The 11,219-nt window shown below is 42.5% G+C and overlaps 1 protein-coding gene across 7 annotated transcripts in view; it reads right to left on the reverse strand.

The window, feature by feature from the left end:
• Nucleotides 1-1,159, reverse strand: part of EXOC1 (exocyst complex component 1) — a 50,525-nt gene extending 49,366 nt beyond the window's left edge. For all 7 annotated transcript variants that reach the window (XM_036415826.2, XM_036415811.2, XM_036415795.2 and 4 more), the window contains exon 1: nt 1,012-1,159. The gene's annotated coding sequence lies outside the window, so the exon portion shown is untranslated. The remainder of the gene's footprint in view (nt 1-1,011) is intronic.
• Between the last annotated feature and the right edge of the window lie 10,060 nt (nt 1,160-11,219).

Consider the following 11,219-nt stretch of genomic DNA (forward strand, 5'->3'; position numbering starts at 1 on the left):
TCTTAGTAGGTCTTCAACAAACACCTCCTGCGGTAACCTTGAAGTGGTAAAAACCGGTCAAATGAATGACTGTTAGTGGCCAATGTTTACAACACAGTTCCTCTCTGATTAAAAGCAACAACTGATATATGGTTCGTGGTAGGGAGAGGACTGGCCATACCTCATAAAGGAGTTAGGCACAATGAAAGGCACTATGTGACCCTCATTCATTCGGCAAATACTGATGTCATACTACGTGTGTGCAAGGCACTGTTCTAGGTTACTGCGATGAATACGACAGACGAGTTCATGCAGAGACCACCACCAGCGCCTCCTGGGCATTTACACCCTAAGGGTCAAGTGATGAACCCTACAACCTTCACCAGGTACTTTTCTGAAAAGACAGTGGCTATATCGCTAGAGGTCCTCTGAAATTATTTTCCAGATTTAAGAATCAACGTTTGATCGCGTTCCAGGGGCAGCCATACACTCTGCATTGGTTCTTGTTTCCTTAAATTCAGTTTGATCAGAGACACTGCCTGGCAAACAGCCTAGCAAAGTGAGCATCCGGGTGGGCTGGGCCCCGCATGCCGCATGCCATTAAGACATGTCAGCCCGTGGAGCACGGTCATCCAGCGGAGAAAACCGTGCACGGACCCAGGGAAACGTACCTAAGAGATTTAGAAGAAAATGTGTATTTGGACAAAAAAGGGGAAGTACTGTCACGCCCTCCTGCCCTGGTCCAAGCCAAAGAGCCAACGATGAGGCTCGTTCGCCCAAATGACACCCGGCTCCTGCGGGCGGGTCCACAGTGGGATGTGTGGGGATGGCTCTCCCAGCCCACAGGCAGCGAGGAGCTGGGGAGGCTCCGGCCGGACCCAGAGGCGGGAGAGGAAGGGCGGCCAGAGCCGAGGGAGAAGTACTAGCCGGGGCGCCGAGCCAGCCGGGGACTGAGGGGCCGCCCCAGACCCCGGCGCCCGCGGTCCGCTCGTCCGCCCGCCGGGATCCTGGGCAGCGCGGCCCGAGGCTTACCGCGAGGCCGGCCGACCCGGCGGTGCCAGGCGGGTCCTCCCAAACCGAAAGGCCACGGGGCGGGAGCGGCAGCCGCTCCTAAGACGCGCCCCACAATCGAGCAGAGAACCGGAAGCGGTGCTGCCACCACTTCCCACATCCGGGCACGTGATAAGCGGCGCCGGAAGTGGACCCGGCGGAGAAGGAACGGGGCGGCGGAAGGCGTGGAGAGGTGGGGCCCGGACTCGCGGAAGGGGCGTGTGGGCCGTAGGCAGTGGTATGGGGCCTCTGTCGCTCAGGATCTGCCTGGGAACCTGAGGATTTGGCGCTCTCTGGAGGAGTTATTTACCTAACAGTTTACTTAAGAAGAGATCCGATCTGTGAACTAGAAGGCGAAGGTTCCCTTCCGGTCAGATCACATGCCCGGGTTGTGGGCTCCATTCCCGTAGGGGGCGTGCAGGAGGCAGCACATCAAGGATTCTCTCTCATCATTGATGTTTCTATTGCTCCCTCTCCCTTTCTCTCTGAAATGAATAATAAAAAAAAAATTTTTTTTTAAAAGAAGAGCTCCGATTAAGTGTTAACGAGCTGACGCCTATGCAGAGTTAAGTTTGAGGGTAGATGATACAAACGTTGGTTGCAAAGCAAATGATTCATTTACTCCATATTCTTGGCATCTGTGTTATGCCAGGCCCTTTGATGGAGGAAGGGTGGCCAGAGCTGAGGGAGATGATTCAGACATTAATCTACCCTGGAGAAGTTCACAGTCTGGTAGGGCTAAACAAGATACACACACAAATACATTTATAATAATCTATAATAATGAAAGCATAATATGCTAATTAGACTGGACAGCTGAAAGACCTTCTGGTGGAAGCCTCGCTGGCAAGGGCTGAGGCAGAGGTGGTTAGAGGCGATCAGGCAGGCAGGCAGAGTGGTTAGGAGCCAGCAGTCCTGGATTGCCAGAGGGCTGTCCGACTGCCAGTCTAGGCCTGCTCCCACAGGGATGATTTTGAGAGGGTGCAAGCAGGGCTGAGGAACACCCCTTCCTCCTCCCCTTCCACACACACAACATCGCTGCACAAATTTTGTGCACCAGACCTCTAGTACAGAATAAGAAAAGTAAGTGACCAAAGTGAGGTGTTAGGAATTCAAAGGAGTGATTTCTTTCTTTCTTTTTTTTTTTTTTTTTAATATATTTTATTGATTTTTTACAGAGAGGAAGGGAGAGAGATAGACAGATAGAAACATCGATGAGAGAGAATCATCGATCAGCTGCCTCTTGCACACCCCCCACTGGGGATATGCCTGCAACCAAGGTACATGCCCTTGACTGGAATCGAACCCGGGACCCTTCAGTCTGCAGGCCGACGCTCTATCCACTGAGCCAAACCAGTTTCGGCAAAGGAGTGATTTCTTTGCTCCAGTGCAAAAGCAGTGCTTTGCAAGGGTTCTGCAGGGATTCATTTATTTGACAAACAGTGCCACCTCTATGCCAGGCACTGTGTAGGTGCTGGAGATACAAAGACAGGGATCTCACTAAGATGAGAGCACACTGTCATTGGGAAGACAGAATTAAATAGGTAGATAAATTGCAGTATAGTGTGGTAAACCCAACAACAGAGGTAGATAAGTTCCATGGGAATGCAAAAGAAGGAATAACTCTCTCTCAGGGATCTGTTCACTGAGAAAGAGACAAATAAGCTGTGCAATGTCTTTCAGTGTTTATCTAAAGATATAATTTGGTGGAAAAATCAGCAGAACTAGAGACATGTTTGCCACTGATATCAATATGCTCTAGTCAGTGCTACTTGGAATGCTTTTTATTTCCATTGAATAGCTTCCCTTTTAAGAGCAGAATCTGTGTCTAGTCTTATCTTTATAAATACCCTGAGGTCCTTTCTGCTTGGTTCCAAAACACTGTGGAAACTCCTTATGTGACAATTACATGTGCTACTGTCTCCCCCCTTTTTACTAGCAGACCTTTATGTTGACATCCTTTTGCAAAGTTGGAAAATGAATTGCATTTCAGAAGCCTAGACTTCTTCCCTGAACTCCAGATTGTGTATCTATTGCCTCCCCAATATTTCCTTTTGGATGTCTGTTAAGCATCTCAAACTTATGTGTCCAAAAATTAAATTCTTCACTTCCCCTCTCCTCCTGGATTCCCCAAAAAGCAGAGGCTGAAACAAAGGCTATGTGCAGTAGTTTGTTTGGGAAAACATTCTAATGGTGGCTCTTGAGTCTCACGTAATAAACTCAACATTCTAACATTCTGGCTTCCCTGAATATTTTAATTTTTCTTTCAGTGTACATTCAGAATTGTTCTAACATCTCATTTAGTACAGACTTTCATCACATGCGAGCTTAAGGAGATACCATGGCTGTATATTAGGACTGACCCCAGATGTTCTTACCAAAACATTAAATCTAAAATCACAGGTAAAGGGCCCATGTCATAAGTTCACCCATGTTCAGCCTTATAACCTGATTCCTCGGGTTCAACATTCTAAATAGTCACTATCACACAGTCCCATGATTCCTCTTGGTACATATTAGCCAGTTCTGTAATTCCTTTTGAGTTAGTCTCATTCAGTGATTCTCAACTTGGGGTGATTTTGAGCCTCAGGGGACACTTGGTAATGTCTGGAGACATTTTTGATTCTCATTAGTGGGAGGATTCTACAAGCATGTGGATGGTTGGAATGCTGCTAAACACACTATAATATGCAGGACAACCCTTCACAACAAAGGATTATTCGGCCCAAACTATTACTGGTGCTGAGATTGAGGACCCCTGGTCTAGGTTAAGGAACGCTGGGCTAGCTCTTTCTAGAGCAGGGTTTGCAATTGCCAGCATAGGCTATGCGGAGATCTGACCTTGCTTATAGGCTCAAGTCAGTGATGGCGTGGATATTGAGAAAAATAAGGTCATTTAGGAGGCACTTTCCTCCAGATATGTTCTTTGCAGCATTTCCAGACAAGGAGAGGCTGCTTTCCTTTATTGAGACTAAGGGAACAACAACAACAATAACAACAACAACAAAAACTAAGGGGACTGTTGGCACAGTGGGTGACTAAAATCTGAGGGTTTAAAATGATAAGCCATGTCCACACAAATGTCCACATTATAGATTTCAAGGTCCTATCACTTTCACAGTAGGGCCCTGGTTTTGACAATGGGTGATGTTTCAAAGCTGTGCATTAAGACTCCTTTGCAGATCTGCCACTCTTATGATTATATATTGGGGCTGATTTTTAGCACAGGCTTCTCAGTGGCTATCCTGCTTCTACAGTGTGCCATGATTTGATTGTTGGCTGAACGGAGACTGTCATTTTCCTTTGTAAAGATAGCCAAAGCAATTAACAGAAGTCAGCAGCCCTTATAATTATCATTGCTTTCATAATGCTCAATATAATCCAACGAATCATCTTCTGTCTGCACCTAATTCCAATCTGCTACCATTGAGTAATTGTGGCTACTGTACTAGTTTGTTAGGTATAATCACCACTTTCAATTTTCAAACACAAAAACACTTAAAACCATTAGGGGGGTCCTTATTGTCTTGTGATCAGCTTGTAGGCTCAGCTTCCAAAATCCCAGACTGAGGGTTTGCTTTCTAGAGCCACTTTTGGTACCCACAGTTCCATTTGAAAGCAGAGCTTTAGACAAAGGTAGTTTACTTGAGAATATGAGTTCAGGGAATTGAATTGAATATTATCCTGACATATTATGATATTACATCCTGACATATATTTGTTTATTGGTTTGTTTATTTGCTCTTTCCTTTCCTTTCCTTTCCTTTCCTTTCCTTTCCTTTCCTTTCCTTTCCTTTCCTTTCCTTTCCTTTCCTTTTCTTTTCTTTAGAATGAAGCTTTATGAAGGCAAGGACCTTTTATCTCTCTTGTTCATTGATGTATTCCCAGTTCGCTTATTATGTTCTATGTACTATTCTAAGTACTTTCCATGTATTAAGTATTTAGTTCTCACAACAGGCAAGAATTTTTTATTATCCTAATTTAAAAGACTAGAAAACAGAGGCACAAATTAATTATTTAGTTCAAGAACACATAATAGGCACAGAGTGTTTCAATGAATATCTCTTTCTGTTACCAGAGTCATTTGCATAAATTAGACTCGGGAAGCAATGTAAAATAGTGGGAAGTACATGGCCAATGGGTGGGTGGTACAACTGACTTCATGGACTTTGTTTAGTGAGAAATTCTATGGATCTCATAGAAGAGGACTTTAAAATTTTTTTTAAATTGATTTAAGAGAGAAAGAAAGGACAGAAACATCAATGATGAGAGAGAATCATTGATCGGCTGCCTCCTGCACACCCTCTTCTGAGGATCAAGCTCCCAACCTGAGCATGTGCCCTGATCCAGAATAGAACCTTGACTTCCTGGTTCACAGGTTGATTCTCAACCACTGAGCCATACCAGCTGGGCAGAAGAGGACTTTGGTATAGCCCACTTTACCACAGTCCAACTGCCTCCTAATTTAAGTCTGATTGATTTAATTTTATGTTTGACAACATTATATGGGTTTATACAATTTTATTTTTTTCTTATTCCCTACTTAGGGTACTTTTATTATGCCAGTTACTTTGGTTTTTCTCCTTTCTATTTTTTAGCATTGTTCTCTTGTTATTCAGTCATGCACATTCCTATCTAAGGAATGAACAATGTTTCGGGCATGTCAGACCATTAGCATCGACACAAAGAACACCAAGTAATATTTTTGGAACAGAAAGTATCACAGTGCTCTACTTTCCAGAATCTTTCTTTGTAAATGGTTTTAACAGTGACAGGATGAGAGAAGAGCCTCTACTGTTATGCACACAGAGAAATTGGTATGTGTTTTAGGCTTTATTAGAAACAGATGTAAATATCTCCACATAATACCCCCCATTTATTTTTAGCTTTATAGAAGGAAGGCAGGGAGCCACTAAATGAGGATGATAATTACCTATGTCACTATTAATTAAACAAATATTAAATACTAGTGGCCTGGTGCATGAAATTTGTGCATGGGGGTGTCCCTCAGCCCGGCCTGCACCCTCTCTAATCTGGGACTCCTAAGGGGATGTCCAACTGCTGGTTTAGGCCCAATAAACCAGCAGTTGGACATCCCTTTCAAAATCCAGGATTGCTGGATCCTAACCACTCACCTGCCTGCCTGCCTGATTGGCCCTAACCACCCTGCCTGCCAGCCTGCTCACCCCCAACTGTTTCCCTCTGCCAGCCTGTTCATCCCCAACTACCCCCCTGTAGAGGGCCCCCTGAGAAGGCACATGGACATTCTTTAAATTGTCAGCTGAGCCCAAGGCACTGGCAGAGTCCGTCCCGGTTACACCCACCCCCCCAAGAAGGTGGGGTAGGGGGTGGTGTTATTCAGTTTCTGACTTACCTTTATGCAGGTGTCAGCAGGGGCAGGTCTAGATAGTAAATCCAGTAATGCTAGGGCCTACTTAAGAATGCAAATGAGCTTCTTTGATCCTATAAAATAAACCTGCTGCGTTGCTTGGGTGCTCCCTGCCTCTCCATCAGAGAGAATGGAGCCCATCTAACTCCCAGCTTTATAAATCTATTTCTGCCTCTGGTCTCTTTCTTTTTTTAATGCCTTAACCCCCAGCTCCTCCACTCAGCAACTAGATGGAGGTGGACGCAGAAAAGAAAGACCCCCCCCCATAGTCCCCCTGCCAGCCTGCTCATCCCCCAACTGCTCCCCCATGCCAGCCTGATCACCCCCAATTACCCTCCCCTCCTACCTGATAGCCCCTAACTGCCTCTGCCTCTGCCTCAGCCCCGTCTCCATGACTTTGTCCAGAAGAATGTACGGAAGGTCTCCTGGTTTAGTTGGCATATTACCCTTTTATTAGTGTAGATAAATATTAGGTAGATAATAGGTGCACATCCGACATAGAGAAGTAATGCAGTAAGATGTACAGAGACAAGGAAGGCAAAGTTTGGCTTGCAAAATCACATTGCATCTCAAAGCTTTTTTTTATACAGCTATCTTATTGAATGTACATACGTATTGTGGGGTGATATTACAATAACAGATACAGTACTACACTCCCCATTAACATTTGGAGAGATTCTAAGTACACAGATCATCTCTCACCGAATTCTAAATCTCTTCTGGGAATTGGCCATAATGGACAAAAGTCTACATGTTTTGGCTTGAAATAGAGGTTAATGATTCTCAGAGTGACTTTGTTCATACACTCAGATCAAGCACTGGCCATAGGATTTGCTACTCTCTGCACTTGGGGAATTCAGGAGCAATGCCACCAGCAAGCCTAGACCTGCATCCTAGAAGTGTAAACACACCAATATAAACATGAATGACTACACAGGCTGACCATATTCATTTTTGCAGAAAATTAAATTTAATGTTGAATGCTCTGCTTTACATGTGTATTTTTCCCTTTCCCAAAAGAGTTATAAAGTTCTTACCATTTATATGGATAAAATTTGGTGGGAAGATACATTTTCACATAAACTAATAATAAGTGTTTAAATAACAATAACTTTCTGATAAGTACCACTTAAGCTGTACAAAGATAAGGGTGTTATTGTTGCTGTCATTACTTAGTGACAGTGAGCATAGATGATTAATTTTTAGCATTAATGAAGGCCCTTAAGGACTAGGGACTTCCTAGGAGAGGCATGGGATGAGTCACCATGATTGTTGTTCCCTTAGAAATGTATATAGCCGAAACCGGTTTGGCTTAGTGGATAGAGCGTCGGCCTGCAGACTGAAGGGTCCCGGGTTCAATTCTGGTCAAGGGCAAGTACTTTGGTTGTGGGCACATCCCCAGTATGGGATATGCTGGAGGCAACTGATTGATGTTTCTCTCTCATCTATGTTTCTGGCTCTCTAGCTCTCTCCCTTTCTCTCTGTAAAAAATCAATGGAATATATTTTAAAAAAAGAAATGTATATAAAATCTGGCACTTCCATAATAACTTATTACTTATCTTTTCACAGAATCTTCAGTTTTTCAGGCAAAGTATTTAAAGTCAGTAGAAATCAAAATAGGGATAGTCAAATCATGACATAGAAAAGCAACATTGTTAGGAGAAATCCAGTAAAAAGTGGTCTGCTAAGTTGTCCAGCCTGGGATGGTTTATATTAGAACAATGTACAAAAACTTGATATTAGGCCCAGCAATAAAAAGTTGGTTTACCTGGAGCAAATTTCCATCAATATAGTATAAATAAAAGATTTGTTACTGAAATCTGTGGATGTCTACAAAATTTACCTTATTCTCTTGACAGTGAAACATAATGGGGTTTGTCAATATCCATAAATATTTTTACATGGCTTAATATTCTTATTGGAGAAGGCGAAGGGGGGAGAGAAGAAACATAAAATAAGGCAAATGTGATCTGGTTTTCAGTAAGTACGTAAAAAGTCAGATTTCCTTTATAAGAATTGCATATCAAGAAAATAAATACACATATCTTGTATGCCTCTTGTGTATGATTCAAAGGTTAATAAAATACTGTCTTTATTCTCTCTATAAAAACATCACTCCAATATAGGAAGTGGTCCTTTTTGTTAACCACAATCTGAACTTTTTACCTGAGAAGCAAACACAGAGCTAGATGGATAGGTTTTTATTAGTTGAAGAGGCCAATGGAAGACTTGGCATGAGATTTATGAGGTTTGCCTAGCCTACTATCATTTGAACTATCTGCTTTGGCAAAAAGCTGTTTTTACTTGTTGTCCTTAACTATTGTAGATGGCAGTTTCATTTTCAGCTCAGCTAGATAACCAAGTGACTTACTTTAAGGGGTGAGATGGATCTAACTCATTTCCTTACATTTTGATGTTATATGTATATGATAGCCTTCTCATTTTTTAGCTGTTTCATATAAATCATTCGAATAGGTATTTTAAAATGTTTATTTTGAAAATTAGTCTTACAGAGCAATTGTATAGGTGGCACAGAGAGCGCCCACACATTCCGTGCCTAGTTTCTTCCAATGTTAACACCTTACATAACTATGGTACAATGACTTTAAAATTAAAAAATTAACCTTAGTATACCATCATTAACTAACTTACAGATCTTACTCAGATTTTTCCAGTTATCGCACTAATATCTGTTTCAGGATCCAATCCAGGATCCTACATTGAATGTGTTGTCACGTCCCCTTAAGCCCTCTTCAACTCATTCCTTGAATGGGGTGTTATGGGTTGAATTGTGTTCTCCAAAAACCCACATGTTGAAGTCCTAGCCCCGACTGTTTCATAATGGGACTTTGGAGTTAGGGTCTTTACAGAGGTAATCAAGTTAAGGCCCCGTAGAGTGGGCTCTACTTCAGTATGACTTGATCTCATAAAAACAGGACATTTGGACCCAGATGCACGCACAGAGAGAAGATGATGTGAAGATGCAGGAGAGATGCCTGGAACACATTCTTCCCTCACAGCCCTCATAGGACCAATATTGCTGACACCTTGATCTGGGACTTCCAGCCTCCAGAATCATGAGGTAATCAATTTCTGTTGTTTAAACCACTCAATTTATGGTACTTGATTGGCAGCCCTAGCAAACTAATGTACTCAATCTTTCTTTATCTTTCAATGTATTGACACTCTTTTAAAAAAATGACTCAATGGATGTCCTAGCTAGTGACATAATTAAACTGCTATTATACTACCAATTTTAAGAACATGTATTATGTGCTTACTGAGGTCACTTTCTAGGAGCTGCTATTGCCTGTGTCACTGTTAATATGTTCTAAACAAGACTTACTATGTGCCTAACATTAGCTCTGGCTTTACCATTTAATTCTCTCCATATCCCTTTGAGGTAGGTACAGGAGAAATTGTCTTATCTAGAATGGATATCTAGTCATATAATTGAAAAAGTCAATGAAGGCAGGAAATCACACAAAATAGATACACCTTAAACATTTCTCTTCTTTGTTTCCCTTCCCTTTGTCTAGCTCAGAAAGCTAATCTCATTTTATTATTCATTTTGATTACTTTTTCTTTTTACCTCCATCACCCTCTGATAACCAGCAACTTGTTTTCTGTGGTGGTGGTGTGTGTGTGTGTGTGTGTGTGTGTTTAGATTCCACATATAAGAGATCATATTTATCTTTCAAGGTCCATCTATGCTATTTCAAGTTAAAAGATTTCATTATTTTTTATGGCTGAACAATATTTCATTATATATAGAGAGAGAGGCCTGGTGCACGAAATTCAGCTCAGCCTACACCCTCTCCAATCTGGGACCTCTCCGGGGTGTCCAACTGCACTGCAGGCTTAGGCCTGATCCCGCAGGGCCTAAACCTGTAGTCAACATCTCTCTCACAACCCAGGAGTGCTGGCTCCTAACCACTCACCTACCTGGCTGCCTGATTGCCCTTAATAACTCTGCCTGCCAGCCTGATAGCCTCCTAACTGCTCCCCTGCCAGCCTGATTGACACCTAACTGCTCCCCTGCCTGCTCGATCACCCTCAGCTGCCCTCCCCTGCAGGTCTTGTCCCCCCCCCAACTACCCTCCCCTGCAGGTCATCTTGTGATGACGTGGGGGTGGCCATCTTGTGATGCGAGGGTGTGAGGGTCAATTTTCATATTACCTTTTATTATATAGGATAATTGGATTGTTTTTCAATATATGTTGAGCTGCATATAAAAAGGAATATTATATATTGTTATTTATTTTTAAAAATGTATATATTTTTATTTCATAGAGGAAGCGACAGGGAAAGATAGAAACATCAATGATGATAGAGAATCATTGATCGGCTACCTCCTGAATGCCCCCAATTGGGGATCAAGCCACCACCTGGGCATGTGCCCTGACCAGGAATATCCTGGTTCATAGGTCAATGCTCAACCACTGAGGTATAGTGGCTAGGCAACACTGTAATTTCTTAATCCATTTATACATTGATAGACACTTAAGTTCTTTCCACATGTTTTCTTCAGATAAATACTCAGAAGTGAACTTTCTGGTAGTTCTATGTTTAATTTTTTGAGGACCCTCCATGTTTTCCATATTGGCTGCATCCATTTACGTACATTCCCACCACCAGTGCACAAGAGTCTTCTTCATATCCTTTCCAACAATTGCTATCTTTTGTCATTTTGGTAATAGCCATTCTAACAGGTGTGAAATAATATTTGTGGCTTTGATTTACATTTCCCTGATGATTGGTGGTGTCAAGGATCTTTTCACATACCTGTTGGATACCTG

Source organism: Pipistrellus kuhlii, unplaced genomic scaffold (genome assembly GCF_014108245.1).
Source record: "Pipistrellus kuhlii isolate mPipKuh1 unplaced genomic scaffold, mPipKuh1.p scaffold_m20_p_1, whole genome shotgun sequence".
Classification (NCBI taxonomy): domain Eukaryota; kingdom Metazoa; phylum Chordata; class Mammalia; order Chiroptera; family Vespertilionidae; genus Pipistrellus; species Pipistrellus kuhlii.